Source organism: Aptenodytes forsteri, unplaced genomic scaffold (assembly GCF_000699145.1).
Source record: "Aptenodytes forsteri isolate BGI_AS27 unplaced genomic scaffold, ASM69914v1 Scaffold2, whole genome shotgun sequence".
NCBI lineage: Eukaryota > Metazoa > Chordata > Aves > Sphenisciformes > Spheniscidae > Aptenodytes > Aptenodytes forsteri.
The window spans coordinates 17630723-17649115 of NW_008795695.1; positions in this window are offsets into that span (position 1 = coordinate 17630723).

The following is an 18393-nucleotide window of genomic DNA, read 5'->3' on the forward strand; positions in this document are numbered from 1 at the left end:
AGTAGGGAAAGAAATGTATTAATTGATTCTATATATCTTAGCTCTTTTTTAAATTTGATTTAAATGTTCTGTGATTTCCTCTAGTCACTGACCCCTTCACTTTTGAACGTAAGCCAGGAAAGGAATGTGGCATATACATAACTCCAGCTGATGGCAAGCAAAGACATGATATATATTTAATAATTAGTGCCTACTTTGACATAGAGATGCTTGAAACTCAAGTTTTCAGTAAGATTTATTTACAATTTAAATGCGTTGAAATAGCCCCCAAATATTTTTCAGCCATTTTAGCTATCTCTGCTTAAGCATTGTATGTGATGGAGAAGGGGAGGAAGGGAGTCATTTGTATGTGAGGGCGGTTCCGTGGCCCTGTGATATTCTAGGACAATCCTTGACATGTTACCGGTGTTTGCATAACTCTTCAGTATGAGGACTCTGTGTCGCAGAATGAGTAATTTAGATCACATAAAGAACCACCATGCAGCCACGCTGCCTAGCAGGGAGAGCTCAAAAAAGGCTCACCTAGGCTGTCATATTTATGGAATAAAGTGGTTGGCTCGTGGCTGCATGGCAGTGATCTTCCCTTGAGCTGGGACACCTCTCAAGGTTGCTCCTTGAGGCAGAGAGACCTTTTACCAATGGCAGATCTTTGGTGAGTGACCGATATCGCACGTAACCTTGTAGTGTGGTAACTTTGATTGCATGCTGAATTGATGCTAATGAAACATTACATACATTTTGCAGATATAATCCCTTAGACATAAACCGTTGACCAAGTCTGAGACTAGGTTTGGACCTAGCTGCACCTAGACTCCTCTCTGAGAAGGAGTTTAGAAAGCAAGGGGGTCCACTCTAAACCTCGTGACTCAATGGGAGGGTCTTCCTTACCCTTTGCATTCCCGGTCTCTCTATGAATCATTCTAACTCGAGTGTAACTCAATTTTCCTTTGTATGTTTCTTCCATGCAGCAATTAATAGAGTGAACCTTGCCATTGAACTTTGTTAAGTCACACTTTTACAACACCATATTAAATCCACTTTTGCTAATACCTTTGACGGTGATTCTTTAAGCAATCTAAATTACTCATTCCGCGTCACTCTGTTTTGTCTGTTACAATGCAATCAGCACTTTTGAACAGCTCTCATCTTTCCACAGGGACAAGCTAAATATGTACTGTAGGTCTGGCTCAGTATTCCTATAACCACAAAATGATTTTGTCCTGGTACAGCTCAGCATGATTGTTCAGTGTGGTTGAAATGACTGACTCTTGTTTTCTTTTTCAGTCTCTGGAGGGAGGAATAAAAAGACTGCATTTTGGCACTTCACTGTAGATGCAGTCATCCAACAAGCTCCAGACAAAAACAAACTGATTTTTTTTCCAAAGAAATAAAGATTGTAATGGATGTACATTTTCATTATTTTAATAGTATTAATACCACTATTAATATTTAAAATAGCTTAATGGATTTTCTTTTTTTTTTTCCTTGTATAATAGGAGAATGGTGAATGCAAATATCTGGGATCTTGGAGAACATTAATAACTATTATCATGCAACATATGACACACCAAGGAATTAATATTGAAAGAGTGTCAACCACATCAAACGTGGAGCATATTAATGGGTTCCCCTCTGAATAGAGGAAACCAATGCACAGGAATCAGGGAAACTAGAAGATACGCGAAGGACCATGGCAACAGAAGGTTGAGCCTATGCATGGAGTGCATGAGCGTAAACAAATATAAATGAAATTTCTTTAAGTTGCTTGCTATATGAACTCACCTAAAACAAAACACCTGTCTCGGAAGAAACCTGAGAAGATTTTTATGTCACGTGGAATACATTTATCCTTACTAATTTAGGGAAAGAAATCATAAGATCTTTGTAAATTTCATACCAGTAACTGCCATTATACATCCTCCTTTCTAACCTATTCAAAATGAATAAATTATTTCCTGAATGCGTGTGCAAAATATTCTGGGAATTTAATGATCAGCTGCAAATGAAACAATAGATAACTGCAAATTCCAGTTAGTAAGATTTGACGACTAGAGCCTTATAATTAATTGAAGTTAGGAATGAAGCGGAGTAGAGTCACTGTAGGCACCCTAAATATTCAGTGGACAGAAAGAGGGGAAATAGATGAGCATGATTCTCCTCTGTAGTGGGAGGATTAGGAATGGAGTTAATCTTCTATTTTCAGTGTTTCACAGAAATTGCTAGAATCAGGTGCATTTAATCTGGTCCAATACTGCCAGAATTATTTTCAATATTATTACTGGGGATAACTAGTTTCACAAAAAGAAAATTATTAACTCTCTCTGCATTAAGCAGTACATTTCTATGAGAACTTTTGATTTGCTGTGCTAGGCAAAATGGATGTCATTTTCTTTTAAGCTGAATATATTATGGGTAATTAAACTACTGAAAGTTAATTTGGTATAACATGAAACCAACTTGATAATAAAAGAACTCATTTATTTCAAAGTGTGTGATTCCAAAGAAGAGATGAAATATGCTTTTAATATAAAACAATATTTCAATTAAAGTGGTCAAATATTGTAGTTATGTACCTCTTAAAAATTCGAAGCATTTTAGTATGGGCGGTGTCTCTGTACTCAGTTCCCCCCCCGCCCCCCCGTGTTGTCTCTTCTCCCCACTGTTCCCCTCACTGGTGCCTTTTCCTGGTTTCTGATGCCCATTATGTCCATGCCATGAATTCTGAATTAGGTTGGCTGTCAAATGTCCCATGGTCTCCCAGAATAGCCTCTCTCCTTTCTTGAGTTCACATGGGAAAGACAGGCCTATGGCACCAAAGAGGGAAGGACAAGATGAACTTCTGTTTGCATTTTTATCTGTTGGAGGTTTTATCTTAGGGGGGGCAAGTTTGGTCCAGGAGGATTTTTGGATGTCAGAATACAGAATTGATTGTCTTTGAAGAAATAGGAACTTGAAGGTGAACATTCCCATGCAGGAGAGGACCAAGGGAAGACTGTTATGCCAAAGAGTGTGGGCATGGGATTGTGGTGTCAACATGGACAGAGAGGAGAGAGAGCACAAGGCTAGAGCTGGGGAAGCATGGGGCAGCTGGCCCTCTGACAAACAAAGGATTTTAAGAAGGGCTTTTAACTCCTCTAAAGGTTCATTCACTCTTTGTCTGACAGCTGAGTGACAGAATCGAGCGTGTGAATGAGGAAAGACAGGGCAGGACCTTCCATTGGATTGACCCATTGCAACAGCAGTAACACAGGGTGGCAAAAGGCTTTTAGAAGTGGGTCTGTTTGAATATGTTGCCCTGATCTCATTTCTGTTACCTTCAAGTAGGAGGCTTGAGTGCTGAAGAAAGCCAGCTTTCGCTAGAACAGAAACCACTGCAGCAGGGGAGGAGTGGGTGTCCTGGTATTGCCAGCACTGTGGGATCAGCATTACCAGCCCAATTAAATGAACCAGGTAATGGAGGAGCAGAAATGGAGGTGGGGACAATACAAAAAGTTTGTGTTGGGTTTGAATGTTAGCATCTTATGACCAGATATGAACTTGAGCGGTAGGTATTAAATTAGCTTATAACCCCTCTGCACTTAAGAGAAGCTTGGGAAACATTTAAGTAGAGGGAATATATGTACAGGGTCACTCTGCTGAAATATTTACTTACTTTTTTATCTGGCAAAACTCCCAATTAAGTTAGCAAGATTTGTTTCAGGATTATTAAATAATTGCTTCTAACACAAATTCATTTTACATGGTAATTATTTTCTAATGTGTAGGTGTAACTGTTAATGAAACTCAGTCTTTTGTCTCTGCAGCAGAGAAGGCAAAGGCTCTGTAGCCGCCTTCTCCCTGCTTCCCCAAGAGTTTGCTATTTAAGAGTTTGCCATTTAAGAGTTTGCCAGGTCAAACAAATTTAACTGCAGTGCCTTTTTCTTTCTTATTTCACGCTAAGCATGGACTCATAAAACAGTACAGAGCTATAAGACAAGAATTCCTGGGCGTCTGTCTCTGTTTCCCTCTATGACACCAGGGAAATGTAATAAAACCCCAGTTCACCTTTGCACCCAGGCAATGAAGATAATAGTCTTTATCCACCTGTCTTTCAGAGCTGTAATGTGAAATGATTTGGTGTTGACAGTTTTCTCAATTTGGGAAATTTGGGATTAATTCTATCCCCCTTACACCTTTTGAGGGTCTCCTTTTGCAGGCACTCCCACTAAAAGAAAAGGAACTACAAGTAAGGAAAGCAGATTACAGAGCTCTCCAAAAGTTATGTGTTTTATTAATAACTGCAACTACACTTTTTGGTCTTGCTAAAAGAAAGGAAATTGCAGCTGCTTGGGCTTGAATTTATCTTTATAGACTCCTTGTAATTTTGCACAAGGCTCCAGACAGAATGAGATTTACATGGCAGACTAAATTTTGAAATACGCAGAACATAAACAAGTACTTGGTGTGGAGTGTGAGCACTCCAAACCAAGAAGCTGAAATATGTAATTTTCATAGCTCCCTCTTCACTGGCATTGGAGAGCTCTGACAAATCTGCATCCTCAAACGTACTGTACTCCAGAGCAGTGACTGTGGGAGCATCACCAGTCGCATCCTCAGCCTGCCTACATACTCAGATTACATTGGTACTCCAGTGCAAATTTGCCATTGCAATGCTGCTTTGTCAGCCTCTAAACTTGTTCAGTCTACGGTGAACAAACGTGCCTGTGTTGCGATATGAGCGCAACCCTTCCCAAAATGTGTGCATTGTAACATTTTTTTTTTCTATTCTCGGACTGCTGTTTGATACACAGTGCTGTGTCAGCAGCCAGCATATGATGTGTGTATCCTGTGATTCAGTCGGTCAGATAGAAAAAACTGCTTTGATCTCATTCCCAGCTGTTGTATAAATTGGCTACATATAATGGGACTGGTTTATGTTTCGTATCATTTAATGTACTGGAATTACGAATTACAATAACTATCATAATAACTTGAAAGTAATGACAGTCATTCTTCCTTCTGGATACACAGTGCTGTGTCAGCAGCCAGCATATGATGTGTGTATCCTGTGATTCAGTCGGTCAGATAGAAAAAACTGCTTTGATCTCATTCCCAGCTGTTGTATAAATTGGCTACTCCTGGAATATAATGGGACTGGTTTATGTTTCGTATCATTTAATGTACTGGAATTACTACCAGAAATAACTATCATAATAACTTGAAAGTAATGACAGTCATTCTTCCTTCTGTGGAAAAAGGGCCTCTAAAAATTCACACAAGAGTTTCATTCCCTGGGCTTATGCCCATTGACTGTATCAGGTGCACAAAAACTTCGATTCCTAGCTAACCTCAGAGTAGGACTGAAGGCTTTGGACGTGGACGTGCTCTGAGTCTTGGGATGCCTGTTACCTAAGTGCAGTGTTTGGGCCTGTGATGACACAAAAACTCTCTTTATATATCATATAATGTTGTAACCTGGCAAGCCCTGAAGAAAAGAGAAAGCTAATAATCCCAAACCACCAAAACCTGTTTTCTAGTCATCAAGTTATACACATCATTGATAGCCATGCTTACAAAATGCTAAGAGACTTGCAGGTTTCCTGATCAGCAATATAGAGTTATAACTGAGCTAACAGAGTAATCCATTCAATTAAAATAGTGAGGAAAATAAGAGAAAATTCTGCCCTGTCACTTTTTTAAAACTGCCCTTGAGTCCTTCACAAACAGGCTTCTGTGCTGTTCCCATTAAGTCCCCTGAAGTTCCCAACAGCTTTCAAACTATATTTCCCCTATTGTGGAATAGCTAAATGTGTCCTCGCAGGCTCATTCTCATGACACGGACTATCTGTTGAAATGACTGAATTGCAGATCTGCTTCAGCACAGCACGCTACCTGGGTGCACACGCAGCGATTCAATCAATGTCCTTCCAGAATTTTCCCTTCTGCAGCTTGCACTCTCCTCCTTTCCCCTCAAATCCCATGCACACTGAATAGTGCAAATCATGGGACTGGTCATTGAAAATGACCAGTTGTTTGTTCTGCCTGACTGAATGAGAATTTCAGTAAAAGTAAACAACCTCTCTCCCAAAATACCGAACAACCATTTTTATCTAAAAGCATCACTGTTTCACTCTCAAAATCACCCGGTTCCTCTAACGGTTTCTAAAGTCATGGCTAAACATTCAAAATTTTACAGTGTTTGAATGTATTCATCATCCCTTTTGAAGAAGGGAAAATAACTGGCAATACTTTGTTTAGGGCATCCAAGAACCTTTCACTAGGTTCTCTGAAACAAAATTACAACAGGAAATCAACCACTAGCAACAGAGAAATAAAACAAAATTTAGGGTTAAAAGTTACCTAAAAGAGAGAGTTAGTTCTATGTTAATTTCTATATTTAAAGTATGTGTTAATCTGGAAGAATGGAGTCAGGTAGCACAGTACGCATCTGATAAAGTTATTGAAGATGGGAAATAATTATGCTTAAAACATTTTATTGGTCTGCCCTTAATAACCAGTAGGTGGGAATTTATTTTTCTTTCTTGCCTGCATGGAAGAGACATGAATATTAAACTCTGACCTTCTGAACTGTCCTTTAGGCATCTGAATTAGCCTTAAGCAGATGGGACAAATACCTTCCTTTGCCCTCCAGACTCTGAGGGCACAAGAGAAACTTCAGCGTTCAGCGGGTGAAACTCACAGTTGATGAACACAAGGTAATACATACATAGCTGAGTAAAACGAGAATTAATACAGTCAACATAGGAAAGTAAGTTGTACTGAGACTTAGTAAAAGGACTTGTGCACCGGTGAATGCAGGTTAATATTCTGCTGAGTTGTAAGACACACGAGTAATGAAATTAAGCATAATATGGGAATATGACAATGCTCTTACGGATGTGGGTAATGCCTCTTGCTTTGGATTCAGACTAACATAGACACAAAGACAAATGAGGAAAATAACTGTGCTTATGGAAAACTCTTCCTAAAAAGAGATTCAAAGTGTGGGTTGTTTTACTGTGGAAAGGAGGCGACAAATAAGAGATGTGAAAACCCCTCTGTGAACAAATGAGAAAAATCAAAGAAAGCGGCATTCCTGAGAACTTGGGTTTCCCTGTCCCACAGCATAAAGAAGGGTAGACTTTCCACACAGCTAGAAGTTGGAAAACTTTGAAATAAAGAAACCAATATTTTTCTACATGACAAAAAGCTAGATGGTGGAACCATCATCATGGGCAATTGATTAGGCCAGGGATTAGATATCCAGTCCTTTATTTGCAGATCTGTTAAGCATAAATAGGAGAAATAAGAGACAAAAGGGGCACATTGCACCCATGCTACCTCCTGGTATTCTTAGAGCCTTTTCTGAAAAACATGGGATTACAGGGGCCTTGGTTCTCATCCCCAAAGGCAATTTTCAGCTCCTGATTATTGTGGCAGAAAGCCAGGTTGTGAATACATAGGATAGAGCCTGTTCTCAGTGTCCACAAGAGTCACTGTCCTCGGCGGACACCATGGTAGCAGGCAGTGCTGTGACCTTTTGGGAGAGGTCCCACTGCAGAAGGGCAGCTAGGACATTGCTGGAGGAAGGCTAAAGGAGAGGAGCACTCCTCTATTAGCTATAAACTTATTTTCCATTGGCTTGATATTGCATGCTTTTGGGGGTTGTGTCAGCTCTGGCCCTTTCCAAGAAGAGCAAGAGGCAAAGCAACACTGTGTCATGGCACTCTCTTGGCAAAGTTACTGCCTCCAGCCTTCAAAATAGCTTTGACAAATCCAGTAGGTTAATCAGGCCTCCTCAGTAGCTGATTTAAACACATGTATACATTCCACTGTACAATCTTAAGTAGATCAGTTACAGAAACCACGACAATAACCATAACAATTTGCCTACATTTTTGAAAGAAATCACAAGAGGGTGATTCATTTATATTTATTTTGAAGTGCTTGAAGATAATAGCTGGTTGCTTATAACGATATTGTTTGCTTAAATTCTTGACTATTTCTTTCCAAGCCTGTTATTTTGTGTGAATACTGTTCTGTCAACTGATGATCTTTAACAACACTTGCTTAGCACTTCAGGCTACTCTCCTATCAAGCATAGGTATGCCTGTGAGAATTTCCTACATTTTTGAAAGAGAAATCACAAGAGGGTGATTCATTTATATTTATTTTGAAGTGCTTGAAGATAATAGCTGGTTGCTTATAACGATATTGTTTGCTTAAATTCTTGACTATTTCTTTCCAAGCCTGTTATTTTGTGTGAATACTGTTCTGTCAACTGATGATCTTTAACAACACTTGCTTAGCACTTCAGGCTACTCTCCTATCAAGCATAGGTATGCCTGTGAGGTATTTCACAGTTAGCGATCTTTGGAGAGAGAAATCCTCAAAATGATGAGGCCTGGTCTGGACTCATTCACTTAAACTGTCCTGATTTTGTTCTTAACTGTGAATCAACACGTTAAATCAAACGCTCTTTCATAATTTCAAGAACAGCAGTCATTACACTGGCTTCTTAGTGAATCAGTTTCTCCTATAAAAAAGCCTCATTTTAACTGGCTTTATTTTTTTAATATTAAAATAAGTATGCCCACTAAGTAGGGGTAGCTTTACTATCCTGCTTTGCAAAAAAGCAGCTGTATTTTGTTCGTGTATCATTGGTGCAGTTTTTAAACTGCTGTAAGTTGGCATTAACCCACTGGATCAGACAGTTGAGATCTGTCTTGATAATTTGAGTTTTGTCAGTTATTTCTGCTATATTAAAAGTATCTTTAAACTTCTGTTGCCATGCCAAAAAGTAAGAGGCTTCCTCCTTCCCTAGATACTTTTTAGGTGTTATTTAGATCATGTCGCTCACAGAAATAAAAAAATATCCACGGTATTTCTTCGGCATTGGCATAATTTTATTTTTTCTCTGACTGGAAGCAGCCAAAACAATATTGAAAAGGCAGTGGCAGTCACAGGAAACAGATGCCAGAGAATGACCAGCCACATACATATTTCATAAAATGTCTCATCTAGTCCTGCAAGCCTTACAAAGTCAGGGTTCAGCTGAATATCAGTTTGTCTCCTCCTTTTAAGCTGAGGTGTATGTTTTCATTTGGAAGTAATGAAATCATAGTGCTGTTTTTGCCAACTGGTGATAAATTTCAGACACTTCAGGTAGAAATGCAAACAGATGGACTAGCCCTATGCCCTAGCAGTGGTGTATCCTGCTACACAAGTTCTCTCAGGGTGAAATTCAGGCCTACGCAGAGGGACCAGGCTAGCCAGGTAGCGCTGAGCTCTCAGTGAAACCAAGGACATAAGCCTTTTTCTGACTCACTGCGCAGCAGGCTACATTTCACTCTGTTACCTGGGTTTACCTCCTTCTCCAAAACTAACTTGCATTTAAAAGTATGTTATCATCCTGAGCAGTCCCATCAAGGACAGAGCATCAGACAGATGGCAGTCGGGACCTGGGAGATTAGGGTATAGCTGGAGAGAGAAAAAACAAACAAATGAAGATGAAAATGCTACAGGGAGGAACTGCCTGTTAAATGTCTGTGTGGTACCTTGTACAATGGGCCCTTGATCTTTTGTCCAGTATAGATATTATAGGCATGTGACAATTTTCTAACATTCTACACAAATTCTGTCTGATGTGTGTATTATTGTTGTTGTTGATAGCATTGTTGCTTTCTTTAACATTAATCCTTCCTTGTACTTCATTTCTTCTTTTTTTGTGTCCCTTTTTATGTGCAAGTTTTGAAGAACACCTTGAGCTATAACTGAAGCTCATTCCAGATCTCTAGGGCCTTTCCACACTCTTAATGAAATAAAATTGCTGTTGGTGGGACATGTGAAATGAATTGGAATAATTTAGTCTCCCCAGTGCATGTGTGTATGTTTCAGTAGACATTTAAATTGTCCCCAAAAGGCAGACTAGATGTTTATCCATATGGGTTGCACTGGGAACTATGCACCCTGTGCTCTGCCAGCAACTGCCTTTTGATGAACACATAATTCACATAAAATATATTCCTATTCTTTGAGCAAATCTGATGTAATAGATAATAAAACCCTGTTGTTTAGACAGCCTGTTTAACCTTGGCACTTGGTTTCATGGACCATTAGGTTCCTAGGTAATGATTGCAATTCTTCATCTACTAGCACTCATGATGTTGTAAATACAGTTAAGAAGTCACAATTTCCCCCTTTTTTCATTCCCTTCTTATGCCTGGTACAGACAACAGTTACGGCTCTTTGCTGGGTCTGTATGTAGCATTGTGTCATATCTCTTTTGCATGTACTTTAGCACAGCACATGAGTAGAGGGGCACTGGAAAGGCCATTAATAAGTGTTTAATTGATTAGTGACATAATCAGACTGTTTAATTCTTTTAAAAAATCCGATGAAGCAAACAAAAAACTGCAACAACAGGGTTAAAAAAATTGATCTTGCTGTATGGTAAATTTAATTTCAGTACAAGTATATGAAAGATGCTTCACCTATCTGATATGGAATCCTAAGATAAAACTGAAATAAAGCATTAATATTTTGGAAGAAGGCAGAAATTTTATTTAAGCCACTGGCCTGGGATTTGGAAAGTCCACATTCAATTATCAGTTTTGCCATAGACTTTCTGATTGAACCGTTTATCTGCCTTTAGTTCCTCGTATGCCAGGCATGATGGACATTTCTTTTCTTCTACCCAATATTTTTCTTACTCACTTAGATTCTAGCAAAATGGAAACTAGTTCTTTATTGGAAGCTTTATGAACTATAGTTGTAATAGCCCAGAAAGGTGAATAAATTATTATTTAAAAATTCATTAATGATTAGGAAGACGTGACTGTTTCTGCAATGAGATATGCTGGCCTTTTAAAATGAGGAAGAGAGGTTCTCGGGGTTATGTTATCCTATATCAGCCGTGTTCTGGCAAGAGCCAGAAAAACTGCTAAGCCCAAGCAAGTCGTGTTACAGAAAAGGTGTGGTTGAATAAAACCATATTGCTTGAGACTGGCACCAAAAAATTATAGAGGGACAAGGCGATGCCTGACAGAAAAGAGTGATGGGACAGCTAAGACTTGTAGCTTATCCTAGGTGAAGCATGCTGGAGGAAGAACAGAGGCACCACATACTTTATATTTCCCTAAAGTAGAGGAATTCAAGCATGATTATATGCATATCTAAAAAAATCTGGAATCTCCATTTGGTAGTCTGAAATTCTAGGAGACACTCTTTTTATTTTGGCTCTTAGAATAACATCTTTCAGGCTTTTGTTTTAAACTGTGACTATGCTCTGTAGGGAGTACATTCTTCCAACAGGAGAAGCCTGGGCTTGCATGGCTCTCTCTGCTTCAGCTTCGAAGAATATTCAGATTCCTGCTTTTCCATCAATGGTCTAAATGCACATACCATCACCATACGTAGCATCATCTCACCTGCCACCACTGATCATTACACATACTAGAGATAATGTAATCTGTTTCTTGCATATGTATGTTTTAGAAGTAATAATAACTTCTACCAGCCTACTGTGTCCCAGTTACTGTCAGCCCTGATACAGCTTTATTTAGTTAAGACAGGTGAAAAGAAATTATAATATACAAAAATTATTATTATCCCCTCTTTTGTCATGGGTATTTTCCAAGAATAACTACTTTATTTAGTTATCTAAATATCAGTCCTGAAACGAGCTGTTCAAACAGCATGCTTGCTAATTTCTGTCTAAAAAACCAGAGACCCATGAGAACATATAGTTGACAGCGGACACTTGTGCCTCTAGAAAAAGATACAAATTGTACCTGAGACAGGGAGCAACCTTTTTGTGTGCTCATGCAGTTCCTATTCTGTTTTTATCCAAACCTTTGCATAATCTGAAACTTTAGCACAGCATGTCTTCCAAAAAGCTAAAACTTGCTTACGCACTAAGAAATTTGGGTAATAATGTGAAACAGAGACACTGAATGACTCTTTCCATAGTAGATGACAGTGCACTGGTGGGTCTAAATTCCTGGGCCTAAATTCTCATCAGTCTGACAAATATGATCTACATTACCTGAAGTTATATTTCATACAACCTTTTGAAAAGAAACTGCTGGCGCACACAGAGCTTCTTGCAGTGAAATACTCCTTAAGCAAAACAGCCTTTTAAAAGCACATATTATCAGGTAATTGTTCATGTTAGGTATCTTGAAGCAAGGCCAAAGGCACTCGATGTCTAAACAAGGTCAATTTCAGATAATATTCCCTATTAACGTTCTGAGAGAGCCACATAATGGCTCTGCCTATTAGCTGTCAACACAGTAAAGACTCACCTGCCCCCTTTGCCTGCAACCCAAGGAGAGAGCAGACTGACAAAGGTGGGACGTGGTGAGCCGGTTATATCACTACATATATAAACTAGCCCACTTGTAGAACTGTTATAATAAATATAAATTCCCACTTACAGAACAATTTTTTCCTAGTTGAAGTAAGGGATATAGTTCACAAGAGGATGTATTACAAGAAAATGGCTCTCAGTTATCTCCAGAAAATTCAGATTCTGAAGGATGCTTTTGTACAGAGAATCACAACTTAATAGTTAGCGGGGAGAATAAATAGCAGAACAAATTGTCTCCTATTATTCATATTATTAACATTTACAACAAAACAGAAAGTTGAAGAGGCATTTCTGTCTTACAATCTACTTCTAACAGTAGTAAGAGTTACATAGTTACCACTATGTTGTGGCTTCCAACACTACACCTGTGCCTAAACTTTTCCTGTCAACTTTGTGATTTTGCAGTCACATTCTCATATATATATACATGTATATGTGTATATATATGAAAGAGAGATCTGAATTATGTCCCCTGCTGCTACAACCAGACAAAGAAAGAGATGTTTCAGTACCATTATATGATGGAAACAGTAAAACTAAGTGAATATAAAGTGGTCGTGCGCAGAGTAAATTAAGAAGGATCCCACCCCAAAGTAATGTCTTGTTTGGGTTTTGAGAAATGTGCCCTTTTTTGGAGGTGAGGGGGAGGCAAGGGGTGCAAAAAGTTCTTTGTTGATTCAGCTGGGACATCATGGTAAACTTCTGATCCACAATCCATCACCATGGGATAAATTATTCTCAAGAATGAGCCGCCCTAGAATTGATCATTTAACTAACACTTGTTCTTTTACTTCAGGACAGACCTGAAATATGGTGATGTTGATATGGAGTGCCCATGTATGTGAATACTGATTTATTAGTTGTAAAAATGAGTAAGTGTTCATTGTGGTTTTTGGAGTGTTTTCTCATAAAAGGAGTTGGTGATTTAACATACTGAGGATTTTAGTTTTAAGTTGCTAAAAACAGCTGCAGCCTATTACTCTGGGTTGACAGCCACAGCCAACTTGTACTTGCGACATATGTACCACTGAGGAAAGATTGAATGAATTAGGTAATAAAACCAACTCATCAAGTCAAAAACCCCCAAAAAACCAAAACACACTTCTCTGGGAGATCATCTGACTTTTTTCCCTGGGATTTAGGAATTACAAGAAGTCATGAACTAGATCTGTAAAAGGTTGTATTTAATTTACTTTCACTGTTATGCAAAGGTATGACCTTGTTGTGTTTTCAGAGCAGTTCATCAGTCTCCAGAGAGAGGTTAAATAAAGAGGAAACTTACCTCTGGCAGCTAAATCAAGCAGTTTAGATTTTAGACCATCAGCTCCAGCACACTTAACAAGATTAATATGCAGGGACTCCTCCCATGTCTATACAAAGCGGAGGAAGAAAAGGGCAAAGGAGGGAATGAACTAAAATCATTAGGGCCTTCAAGAATGAAAGGAAAGCATTCCAAGTAAGCAAGTATTTCTTAGCATGTCAGGCCAATTTTAGAACTAGTGAAATGACGCATTCGTTAGCAATGTCAGAAAATTTTTTTGAAAGACTGGCTTCTGCGTGCTTGTATGCCACCTGCCAAACCAATCTTTAACTCCTGGCCAGCATTTCCATGTGAAGTGTTTAGGGGCTCTCCCTCTCGCAGCAGTTGGAAGTTATGTTGTAACTTAGTACATCTTACAGCACGCTTACTTTGATTTCAGGGCAATCAATAAGAAGAGGCTATGGTTGACAAAAGCCCTATCTTTCCATGCCTGGTCCCAGGTGATGTTTCACAAACTACTTAGCCAGTTTCTGCAATTACCATTATATATTGATTTCTAAAGTACTCTCTGAGTATGTCAGTGCACTTGAGTAGAGTGAACATCAGGCAGGACAAACAGTGTAAAATTAATAAAAAAATAGGAAAAAGAAATCTTTTAAAAACTGACTACAGATGAGAACAGAATGCATGGTGTAAAGACCAAATGGATGAGAAACACACTGCCTTTGAGCCAGAGGTACGAGCACTAGCCTGGATATCATACACATGGGATAAAAAGCAAAGAATCCAGCTCATAGTGGAATGCTTGGGCTGAAGTTTAACAAAATGAGGAAGGTGAGACAAAGTTAAGACCCTCTGTTTTTGAGGCTAATACAGACTTTTGTTCTGAAATCTCCTAGGGGGAACAGTCATAAGTCCAAAATTCATGGTATGTGTGTTCATATTGGGAATGAGACTGGTGAAAGTACCCATGTACTGTAAAAACATAAAAAACGTCCTGCCGAGTCAGACCAACAGTCCACTTAACCAAGGAGTCTGTCTCCAACAAACAGCAAGAGAAGGTTTTTTTTCCTGTCATTCTCTTCTAGCATCCACAATTGTTATATAAGGGTTGTTTGAGAACACAGTCCTGCCTATTCCTTTTCATGTCTTCTTATAGACCTGCTGTCCCTGAATTCACTTAATCCTTTTCTGAATCTACTGAAAAAAATATCTGCCTCCGCAATCCCCTGTGGCAGTATGTTCCAGGAAATCCCTCTTTTCTCTGCAAAAATAAAGTACTTAATTTGGTGGTTTAAACCAACCTTTTACTACTTTCACCAAGTGTCCCCTTAGTTCTGGTATTGCAGGGTTCAGTGAGCAAGAGTCCTGTGTTCAATTCCAGACCTAAAGCTGGGAATTCATTCTTTATGGCAAAAAGAATAAAAATCCCTCTTCCACTTCATCACTTAAGTTAAGATGGACAACTGAGAAAATGACTGTGGGCACTCACAAGGAGTTAATAAGAGAAGCACTTTCAGGGTGCTCCAGAATTTATAACTAAAAGGCACCTAATGCAGCTGAAAAGTGATTGTCAAGATAATAGGAAAGTAAAACTTGTCACTTCTTGCCAGTTTGGGAGGCAAGCTAGGCTGAACGTGGACCATGAGCCTTAGTTAAAGAACAGCCACAGCACAAGTGGTGTGCCGAGATTCAGATTTGGGCTTTCGGTTTGAAAAACCATAAAATAGTGAAACCACACAGACATCTGAGACCTTTCAACACTGCAATGCAAAAAAAAATTGCAATATGTGAAGACGCTGTAGCTGTATAGGGCACAAATAACCACCATTCTTATGTTTGAGAGTGTCCTGAGATACCCACATGTTGGAGGACAGACTGCCACTCTGAGGAACAAAGCCAGGCATTTTGATACATGCTGTGCCAAATTATCTATGATGTAGTCATTGTAGTTGTGCTAGCTTAATCCAGGAATACATTTTACCCTCTCTTTAATCTCATTTTGAATATATAACAATACTTTTGAGCTAATTACCAGTACTTTTATAAGGCTGTACTAGATTGGACTCCTGTTCAGCAATACCAACTGATGTGATGAACGTCCTCCCATATGTGTAGATAAGACAGCAAACAATCTGTTATACAATAGGATTTGAACTAAATCCTGCCCCAGTTTCTACTTGTGAGAGCTGAGAGCAGCGTAGATCGCATTCTGCTGGTGATCAGTGCCCACTGCTGAGGGAGAGCCAGAAAGACGGAGTAGGTGAGACGAAGCAGGACATCATCTTTCAGTTCAGTCATACAATGTAGGTCCCATCCCAGAGACACAAAATCGGTGTTTATTTCATTACAACTAGCTCAACTCACCACTAGGCCACCTCCTGATGCATTTCGTATCCTAAATTACTAAGGAAAATGTTGATCTTCCCTGTTAAATTTGCTGCAAGGGCAGAGCATTGCCTTTCAGTGTGAGAGAATACCGGATGTTTTGTCCATTTACACTAGGCAAAGTAGTACTTCTTCATACCTTTTGGTTTTGTTCAACTTTGTAACTAAACTAGTTCTTTTTCAAAACAGGTCGATGTGTGATTAGGTAATTGGTAGTACATTTATGGTATTGTTGGCAGGAAAGTTTGAACATAATCACATCTGTTTTATTTTTTTAGTGATTAATTCCTTCAGAATATTCCTGATCCAGTTATGTAGTTTCCTATAGATGCTGTTTTATAACCATGCATCACTCCAGTTTTATACCAGCACCAGTCTAGCTGATTGATTTTCAGAAGGGTTATATCAGCATAAAACTATAGCAATGGAGTTGTGAATCAGGCAAAAACAGGGGCAGGTACTCCAGGCTGAAAAATTATTTGAAGAAACCTAATTGTTAGAAACCTTGACAAGGCCATAGTACATCTAGATGATTTTCTATCATCTCTGGCTGAGCGAAAGCGCTCCCCAGGTCCTGCAGCTTCGCAGGCCCACTGAAGCTACAGCTGCAATTCCCAGCACATGAGTTTCTCCCACCCACATCCCCTCCAACTTGGCTCATTTTTAGCCTTTTGCCAGGGAGGGATGAAAGAATGAATCTTAATAAGTATTTTTTTAAAAAGCTTGTGTAAATTCAGAACAACCATGCTGAATTACTTCAGCTGAGGGTCTGGCCTTTCCTAAAAATGTTTATAACCGCAGTGTCCAAAGCAGAATCATTTTGCTAGATACTACACGGAACTGGCAGCTTTTCTATCCCTATCTTGTATTTGCAGAGTGTATAGAGCTGGTCTGGGATATCAGAGTTCACTTATTATTATTTCTGCATGTGCTGTGGTGCCTGGGGATCAGGAACAGCCTGCCTGCTGTACCTACGGGCTGAGAGAAGACACCCACCCTGTGGGATGCTGAGCTCTCTCCCCTTACATTGTAAGGACCAACAATGGGCTGCACTGTGGGGTGTGCTTGGGGAACGTGAGATCATGTGTTAGATTACAAATCACTCTCCTTCTCTTGCCAATCTCTGCTGTAGAGATGGATTTAAAATGTGCCAATATGATCAATCAGATGCTTTTTAAAGAGCCTAAGACTGCGAGGACAGAGGCAAAGAATCGCTTATGTCTCAAGCAGCAGGCAATGATTATAATTACATGTGGTTTTTTTTCCTGTTTACCAGATTTGTTGATAAGTTTGCTTCACCTTTTTCTGTTTCTAACACAAAGGATTAGTAAATACTTTACCACGCCGAGTCAAAATGCTCTACTGAAAGCAGCGTTTCCACTCAAGCAAAAAAAAAAAAAAAACCTAATGAAAAAAAATCCTGCTGCTCTGTGGTTTAAGAAACATGTAATACAAACAAAAATATTGGCTTCTCAGTCCATTTTCTGCAATGTTCTTCTCTATATCTTCACAAGAAAAAATCCTGTGTTTCTAAACTTTCTGATAGCTTTCAGCTGCTGGACATGCCAAGAGGAAACGTTCTTGCTACCTTCATTCCAGTCATGGGAATCAAGAGTTGATCCAGCTAAATGCGTGTTTCCTGTGCACAGCAATCAGTACTAGTCAGTAAAGGGCAAGATACCTACTAAATAGTTTTCACTGTAAAAATATTTATCTGCTTTTGATTTGCTCACAGTACATAGTTCATGCTTCCCACTTAGTCATGATTTGTTTCTTTGTAAATTTTTTTGTTATTTAAAAAGTTCAGAGAAAGGTTTCCTTTCATATTTAGGCTCCTCCAGCTACTCTGCTTGTCGTCTTTGTCCACACAATGAATGCACTCTTCAGTGGAGCTCTGACTTTCCAAGCTGTATTACATTCTAGTTGGTGATGTTTTAGGAAAAGGCTTCTTTTCATCGTCACCATTTCTCGACCAGTCTATAATGGCCCTCTCAGTAAGAACTGCTGATGTGCAAAGACAACCACCTATCTTGTAGTCCCCCATATGTCCATCTCCATCTGCTATAGCTTGTCTTATACATAGTTTCCAAACTCTTTGCAGTGCTCCCATATTTCTGCTTTATGTTTGTGCTGGTTTCGGTTGGGATAGAGTTAATTTTCTTCCTAGTAGCTGGTATAGCACTGTGGTTTGGATTTAGGATGAGAATAATGTTGATAACACACCGATGTTTTAGTTGTTGCTAAGCAATGCTTACACTAAGTCAAGGACTTTTCAGCTTCCCATGCTTTACCGACTGAGAAGGCTGGAGGTGCACAAGAAGCTGGGAGGGGGCACAGCCAGGACAGCTGACCCAAACTGGCCCAAGGGACATTCCGTACCATGTGACGTCATGCT